At 36.5% G+C, this 9378-nt stretch overlaps 1 non-coding gene across 1 annotated transcript; it reads left to right on the top strand.

Annotated features, from left to right (window-relative positions):
- The first annotated feature begins 436 nt into the window (after positions 1 to 436).
- LOC123462502 lies at positions 437 to 543 on the top strand. Its single transcript, XR_006638317.1, has one exon. It is a non-coding gene; the product is annotated as a U6 spliceosomal RNA (small nuclear RNA).
- The last annotated feature ends 8835 nt before the right edge of the window (positions 544 to 9378 follow it).

Below are 9378 nucleotides of genomic sequence, written 5' to 3'. Positions count from 1 at the left end.
GGCGAGAATGCATGAAATCTGGTAAAATTATTAGGGAGAGCAGACTTCCCCTGCATTTTCTCACCTAATTCTAAACTATTGTCCACATACAAGGCAAAACATACACTAACAACATGTAGTTGAACGTACTGTCCAACAAGATATTGACCAAGATATTTAACAACATTTACCTTTGTTAAAAAAAAAAAAAAAAAAAAAAAAACACTTGGAGTGATTTAGTTTGTGAGGCCCAGGGCAGAAAACACAGAGTGAAAGAAACATTGACCCAGGCTGATTTATCCTGTACATGTCTTCTTCAACAAGACTGCAAACTGTTTGAGATTTTCACTCCCTCGTGTAGACCTAGGGTGGATCTATACAGTATGAAAAATAAAATTGGTCACACTTTAAAGTTCATGGCAAAGACAAAAGATGGTAAGTAGAAGAGCCTCAAGGTGTGCTCACTTCAGCAGCACATATTCTAAAATTGGAATGAAGCAAAGAAGATGAGCAGGACTCTTGCACAAGGATGACACACAAATTTGTGAGGTATTCCATATTAAGGAAAAGAAGAGACACATGCTGGAGGGATGACTGAGCTGCTAAGGCATTTGCCTGAAAAGCCAAAGGATCCAGGCTCGGTTCTCCAGGACCCACGTTAACCAGATGCACAAAGGGGTGCACACGTCTGGAGTTCGTTTACAGTGGCTGGAGGCCCGAGCATACCCATAATCTCTCCTCTCTCTCTCTCTCTCTCTCTCTCTCTCTCTCTCTCTCTCTCTCTCCCTCTCTCTTTCTCGGTCAAATAAACAAATTAATAAATACAATATTTAAAACTTAAAAAAAAGAAAAGGCAAAAGATTCATCAGAAAAAGAAGGCCCAAGAACCACTCTCTTCCTTGGCTGTTTAGAAATAGTATTGTAGTAAATTAAATACCAAATATGTATAGAAAAAAATGATACTGATTTAAATATGACATAAGTTTTAACTAAGAAACAGTCCAACTGATCTCTATAAGAAACAGAATCAGCAACTTTGGGCAACTGACTTGAATGTATACATCCCAGTAACTTCATTTTCAAAGTAAAGAGTTGATCTAAAGCAAGGACAAAGACACAAGGGAAAATATGGACTCACAGCTTGCCAAAAGGTGTGTGAATCAAGTTAGTGTTGGCAGCTGTTGTTTGCAGTTACACCTATAACTGTAACATATACAATCATGTTCATGATAAGATAAACACAGGAAAATTTTCTTTGCATGTTACATGTCTTTTCTAATATCAAAAAATAAAACAACTTGAAGTGAAGAGATGGCTTAGTGGTTAAGGTACTTACCTGTGAAGCCTAAAAACCCAGTTTTGATTCCCTAGTACCTACATAAGCCAGATGCACAAGGTGTCACATTGCCTCTGGTGTTCATCTGCAGTTGCTAGAGGCCCTGGCATGCATGCGAACTCTCCTCTCACTCAGATAAATAAAATATAAAAATAAAATTTGGTTGTTTGTTTTTTATAATGAATGCATGGGAAATCAATGGAATCTATCGAAGGGCCCAAAGTAAATCAGAGTTACTAAATGTCTACTTATGTTTTGAGCTTATAATCCAGTTAGGATGAAAATCCATTGCCTTTGGATGTAGAACCAAAACCATTTTCCTGGGATAGATTGCTCGAAATATTCTGACTGGAGTTTTGTTTCTGTGCATGTGGTTACTTGACAGTTTTCTCCTCTTGTCCCAATCCTCCCAGAAATTCATATAACGAGCTCTGGTTTAATATTCTCTGAACAATGTCTTGAGCTATTTGGATAATAGATGCTATATAAATATAATAAACAACTGGTAAATGTTAGGAAATATGAAATGGGAACATATTAAAATGAACTTTCATTATGCTGTGTTTGGCTTTGGGAGTGTTCATAAACTATACCATGTTTAGATTAAACTCATTTCCAATATAGCACTACCTTGACACATATGTTAGAAATGATTAAAAATATATTAACTTACCTTGAAATGATCCATCTTTTTATGAACACATCAGTCTTCTGCTATAGCTAAAAATGTTATAGTTTTCATAATACAAAATATGCTTAAATAAAAGTCACAATTATTACTGATATCTGGTTATACATATGAGGTCACTAGAGTAGTGACAATGAAATTTCAATTTCCCAAGTATTAAATGTATGTAAAAATGCTTGCACCCTCAGGTGATAACAGTTAAATATATAATGACAATGACAAAGTAAAATGGCTTATTATTTCAATTAAGAAATCATCACTGGCTGGGGAGATGGCTCAGTGGTTAAAGGCACATGCTTGCAAAGTCTTCTCTTGTAGGTTTGAGTCCACAGCATCCGTGTAAAACTAGTTCACAAATGGTACATTCATGTGAAGTTTATTTGAAATAGCAAGAGGTCTGACACACCTATAATATTTTCCCCAAAATATGTTTGCAAATAAATAAATAAAGCATATGTGTAAAAAAGAAATCACCACAAGGAGACATGTTTCATTAATTTAAAAACAAATACAGCTAAGCATGAGCTGGCCATGTCTGAACAATATAAATCACTAAGGGAAAAGAAAAAACTAAATTATCTTGTCCACTTCTTATTGCCCAGTACATTTTTTTTGTTCCTCATGTAGTTATCAATAAACTGCTAATTCCTGGTTAACTTTGGACAGTGTTCTGTGACTTTTCCTGAGTAAATACGAACACCTGTCTATTAACCACAGACACGAGAACAGGAAAATGATTATCATAGTTCAACTTGGTGGACTCATGAGTTTATGAGAGTTATATTACATTTTGAGGCATTTGATATAGTACCTACAGTACCAAGGACAGAAGAAACCACAGTCCTGCTTCCTGAATCACTCTGCTTGCTCATGCTGCTCAGGCACTACTGTGTGGTAGCTACACATCTCCGTGAATTGAGATGGGCTCCATGGAGCAATGTCTGCGCTCAGTTGAGATGAAGCCAAGAGAAGGCAGAGTTATAGCATTGCCTTCCTTGCCTCTGGCTCCAGTTAGCTTCACAGTTCTAATAGGCTTTGGTTTAGCCTAGTAGCTATAGCCACTCATAGCTGCTGAAAGGGACCAGGGCTGGGCAAGGAGAATCTGCTCCCAGGATGGTACCTTGCAGGGACAACATGTACACAGCAGGAGAAAAACTAGCCACCCCAGGACCAACCCAATATTTTTTGGATTTTGATGGATTTGTCTTCCTTTTTTTTTTCCTTTCATCTTTTGGGGAACGGCAGGTAGTTTGCATGAATAGTTTAGTAACCTGGGACACTACCTGCCTTGAGGTGCATGGACTCTATACTCTTAACCAAACAATTGCAATACTATACTAAAGATTCCTTAGAAACTCCCTTTTGGGGGAGAGTTTGTGTTTGTACACATTCTGGAACTAGCGGCAATAAGCCAATTCAGCTTGAACAGTTGGTAGTTTCTTGAGTCGTAAACTTTGCCCAGAGAATAAACTTTTAGACAAAATTGCCTGTTTTCCTCCTATGCCTATACAAGACTGATACTCAAATCCTATGTGTCATGTGGAAGGACATTCATTAAAGGCCTACATAAGCCAAACCTGACAACCAAAATAGAGAACCACCTATGCCTCATCCTGAAGGACCATGTCCTCCCCTGGGTGCATGTTAGAAATGCCCGTTAGTAATGGGGGGGGTATTGGACATTCTCACTTGTGTCGGTTAGACCTTTACACTGTAGAAATCCCATATGTTGCTTTACATAAAATCCATTGTGTGAACTTGCTCACTTTGTTGAACACTACACCAAGACCTTGAAAACACCTTATTCTGACACCAAGCATCAGTCACGATAAACCATGGAAAAAATATTGCCATAACAGGAAGTACCCCTTAACAATCTACCAGAAAACAGATCAGGACCCATCGCATATCTTAAGGTCTATTACATAAGCCAAAAACTAGCTCATCCAAAACTCACATTTAATTATGTTGATCACTGTTTGGGCAACTGATATGCTGTATGATTGTCTCCATGGCAATCTGAACAGATGCCTGATTATTCAAAGTTAGGGCACCAATGACCAACTAAAGCAATATACCACTCAAGTCCAGTTTTGTGAACCAATGAGTTTATGAGTTTTATTTACAGAAGCATGGATGGCTCAAAGGCAGCTGACACCAAAAGCCCATCCTAGCATGGACAATTTCTCAAGGAATATGTTATGTCTGGAGCTCTCTGCCCAACTTGTAGGTCGCTCTATTGAAGAGACACCTGTTCCCCAGCAACTGCTTATTGCTTATGAAACCATTAAAAAGGCCTCATGAATCTCACAACTTCCTGAGCTTTCTGAGTCTTGGTGTCTTTATTTGTTTGTTTGTTTGTTTATTTGTTTTTGAGAGAGAGAAAGAGTGAACAAGAAAGAGAGAATTGACTTTCCAGAGTGTCTTGACATTGCAAATGAACTCCAGACATGTGTACCACCTTGTGCTTATGTGTGACCTTACACACTTGTGTCACCTTGTGCATCTGGCTTACATGGTGCCTAGAGAGTTGAACTTGGGTCCTTAGGCTAAAGAGGCAAGTGTCTTAACTACTAACCTATCTCTCCATCCAGCCTGAGTCTTTTTATTTTATTTATTTATTTATTTATTTTAGTTATCATGCTCCTTTAGCTTCCTGAGTTTCCAGAGCTTCAGTCCTCCCTCCAGGAAGCAATGTTTCAAAACTTGGAGGAAGTAGTTATATAGTAGGTTGCATCACCATTAACAACAACAAAAATGCAATAAAAGTGAGCTTAGCTTTCCTCAACATTAAAGCACTTTAACCACTAGGCTATCCCTCCAGCCCAAAAATATTTCTCCTTATACCTTGAGCCACAAGAAGAATATCTAATAGTTAATATATTGCCAACAAATATCTTAATTATATACATTATGAATGTAAGAGTTTATTGTATGCATTTTTTTTTCTGACAAATGAGATCTAACATGATCAATTGATGTGCTCCTACTTAGCCAGGGATGTCTTTACTGCAAGATTAGTTTGACCGAATTTGTGCAGGGAGAGAAACATGTAAGCAAATTATCAGCAAGTCAGCATCCAAATTTATGCATTATAATAGGCATGGTATATATGCTTCTAAAGATTTTTTTAAAAATCATATTGGTTATATGAACTAAGGGCATACCACAATTTAATTTTAATGAAGAGAACAAAATTTATCTTGCAATCATATAGAATGTTTGCTCCAAGTAGTGGTTAAATGGGACAAAAAAAAAAAAAAAGAAAAAAGAAAAAGAAAACGACATGAAATTTATTGTATGGAACATTTTGTAGACATTTTTAATGTTCTCATTGTTATTTGGAGTCAAACTTTAGAGTTCAAGGTATGGTCACTGTAACAGACACACTCATGTGTGGTAGATATTGGTGGCAGCTCACCCAAAAAGAATCCCATGCTTCCCCTTCTTGTCTTCTACTTAAGTTTTCAGGCACATACACAAACACTCTCAACACTCAAGCTTTCACAGACAATATGATAGCAAACATTGACTCTCATCCCACTCTGTATATTCTTGAATGCTTTGAAAATAATTCTCTCATTTGCTCAATTGCCTCAATTTTTGGTCATTAAGCCCCCCTTTCTTTTTCTAGAAAGTAAGCTCCAAGAGAAATCCTTGATTGCTTGAACTTCATTATAAGAACTGATTTAAGAATGACAGTGAAACTGTGATGTTCCTGCTCATGAGTGTGTATTCCTCTCCTTTGTGTGGTCATATGCAGCAGTTTACACATGCATTACTAATGTGATGAGCTAAGACCTGAATCTTCTAGAGGTGATTACATCATAAAGGCATGCTACTCATGACTTCTAAGATACAAACTTTGAAGATAAACCTGAGAAAACCACCTATTCCTTCCTATGAGCTACAAAATAAGGAAGAGATGCCTTCACTCAACAGCAAATTTGAGAATGTCTTGTTCTTGAACTTCTCAATTTCCAGAATGTTCACAAATAAATGCCTATTACTCACAGACAATTCATGACAATTTAATGTATTATTATTACATCAAAAAAAAAATCCACCAAGGGCTGGAGAGATGGCTTAGCAGTTAAGTGCTCACCTGTGAAGCCTAAGGATCCTGGTTCGAGGCTCGGTTTCCCAGGTCCCACGTTAGCCAGATGCACAAGGGGGTGCACGTGTCTGGAGTTTGTTTGCAGTGGCTGGAAGCCCTGGCGCGCCCATTCTCTCTCTTTCCCTCTATCTGTCTTTCTCTCTGTGTCTGTCGCTCTCAAATAAATAAATAAAAAATGAACAACAAAAAAAAAAAACCACCAAAATAGTAATCAAATTCAGACTATCCTAGAAAGGAAATGTTTTTAAACTTTGGGAAAAATACCTCCTTGCTTTGAGAGAAGTACCAGAATAGATACTCTACTAAAATCCCAGTGTGTCATTGACAGCCTAAAACCTGTCTTCATTTTTAAGTCATTAGATCCAGAACAGATGTCGCTAAGTCAAGCCGAAACAGGCTGAGCTGCTCCTGGACTTCTCATGTATGCACCATCAGATTCTCCTACTCTTGGAAACCTTGTATCTGATTCACTATATCTACTGCTGCTGGGATCTTCCTGGTTAAAATGTGGATAGCAAAGCATTCAAATATAGGGCCATGCATAGATTATGACTATGTTCAGATGTTATTCTTGCCAATTCCTCATAAAACACTTGTGTTCATTTTTTTTTTTTTTTTTGGTACGGTAGATTGACCTTTTAGCATTCTAAAATCTTCCTATAATATGACAGAATTTCTTGTTAGCATAAGGCAAACTTAATTAACTGAGCGTTCCTGTTACTTTAGATGAAACCAATGGCATGACCTGCGAGTAAAGTAATTGGCTTCTCAGTATAATGCATATTATACTAATTACAATATATCTTCCAAACATGACAGAATACATGTGACTTAAATTAACTTCATTCAAATTTAGGGAGAGTAGGGTGATACGTGCAAATTTATATTCTCTTTTAAATTGGAATTTACTTTTACAACATCTAGTTATTTATCTAGTTGGAAGAATGTTTTCTCTGAGGTAATCAAAGTGTCAAGGTATATTTGAAAACAGGAATATTTGCAGGGTCCAAGAAGGACCAGAGCCACAAGGGTAATTTAAACATCCTTTGAACCATGAGGAAAATAAATTACTACTTGAGTTTCTTTTAGAAAAGTAGTTTTTCATAAGTTTATTGAAACATTTGAAGGACTGTTATAGATTTTAGCTTTTTGGCAAATAAGCTACCTATTTTGCTTAAATATTCTGAAAATGACTCAGAGGGAGCCAAACTGAGTACATACGATGTCACTTGTAAAGGAGAGCCTGGGTCCCTTGTTTGGAGTTGCTTCTCAGCTGCTTTCTGCTGAGGGGAACAGTTTCATTTGCTTAGAGTAAGCATGCTGTCCAAAGACTGACCTGCTTATGTTCCTTCCCCATATCACCTCGGCCTTTCTCACCATCAGGAGTTCAAGTTCATGCCAAAGATGAGGTGTGCTCAAACTGAGGCTTTTCAAGGGACTGTATAGGACCACTCTTCCCAGATGGAACAACTGAAAAGAAGCGACCTAGACTTAGCAAGACCACAGAGCCAGCTACTGGAAGACTGAGCCATACATCCCGGGGGTCCTCACAGTAGACAAATACGATTCACACCACCTGCTCTGAGACCCAAGGATATGAGTTGACAAGTTATCAGTCTTGAAACCATTTTATTTCATTAACTGTGAACTTTATAGTAGAGTGCTGTTTGTAATAAAGGTGTTTGGCATATAGATATATAAATATATAATTATATATATATATATATATATATATATATATATATATATATATATAAAATTACATACAGAAAACCATATGTACATGTATATATATTTGTATACGTACTTATATGCATATATTCTAACTAAAGATATGCTTTTTCATATGTTTTATTAACAAACTGTTTTTAAAATAAAACTTCACTTTTAATATGTTTACTGTTTTTTTTCCCAGAATTCCATTCCCAAAATTCAAGGGTATAGATATTGAAATTTCTTTTCTGTGGGGAATGCAATTAGAATATATCATTTTTATAAGTTTTGCATTATGTTATTATGTGATTTTGAAGATCTTGGGTCATGCCTAAGGGAAACATGATTAAACTGTACCTAATCACTTATATTTTTATGTAGGAAAAAAAAACATTAGACTTTGTATATAAAGGATTCTCATTAGGATTTTGTTGAGTAAAGAAGATATGGGATGTCACATGGCAACAAACACTATTCTCAAGAAAAAATGAAGGGAAAAATAAGAATATTTGGATTATGAGAGTCAGAGAAAATAAACTTCTGTCTTGGAGAGATGCTGATACTAGGAAGTTCGTCACCAGTTCCACCTTGGCTTGGAGGTTGAACACTTCATGTTGCAGAACTGCACATGCACTCTTCTACTCCATATGATATTTACAAAAGCTCCTAATGGTTTATTTTAAATAATCTGAACATGGTTTGCCATACATCCATCAGTCCTATTTTCAGGGTCCCAAAACTATTAATTTTGACTTTTCCAAAAATGATATTAAGTTTGAGAAATTAAAATTACAATTTATACTTTCTCTCCCTTTTCTGACACTATATAGATTACATGTTAGAACAGTTTATAGTTCTGCCGAGTTCTGATAGGTTGATAGCTTATATGCAAAGCCCTGTTAACCAACGTTTAACTATAGACTATGACTAAGGAAAGGATCCAGATAAAGCCAGTTATTAGAATGAATTAATAGCTATAATTTCCCAGTTCAGAACAGAGCACCTTGTGAAAAGAACATGCTTACTGCTTTATGCCCCTAGGTTATTTATGAGAGGTGAACAATTTCTTTGGCCTGTATAATGATAATAGAAGCCATACTTTCATTGAATACAGGGATAGAGATTTGCTCACAGAGGTCATTTGCCTGATATTTGGTTTGAAACATGCATTGTTCATTATCAGGACTGTATTTTTATCTTACCATTATGTATTTATCACAATTTTTAAATTTGACTTCCTGCCTAAAAGAAAATTGCAGCTAAACTTCAAGCTATTAGAACACATACAGGAACAGAGCTTCAATAGAAAAGGCTCTGCACCATGATGACCCTAGTGAGGCCTCTTCCTGAGAGGAAGTCTCCACCTTGACATTGTGCTTGATGCATTCTACTATCTACAGAACTAATAAACATACAAGGCTTTGGAGGCCACCTTTTTATACATCTTCCTAAAAGAAACAAGTTACTATACAATTACATTGATCTTTAATTCCTTTCTCTCACTTAGTCTAGGCTGCTGCTAAATAGCCCATTCCACATGAGATC

This window comes from Jaculus jaculus, chromosome 7 (assembly GCF_020740685.1).
Source record: "Jaculus jaculus isolate mJacJac1 chromosome 7, mJacJac1.mat.Y.cur, whole genome shotgun sequence".
NCBI lineage: Eukaryota > Metazoa > Chordata > Mammalia > Rodentia > Dipodidae > Jaculus > Jaculus jaculus.
This window is presented reverse-complemented; position numbering and strand designations above follow the sequence as displayed.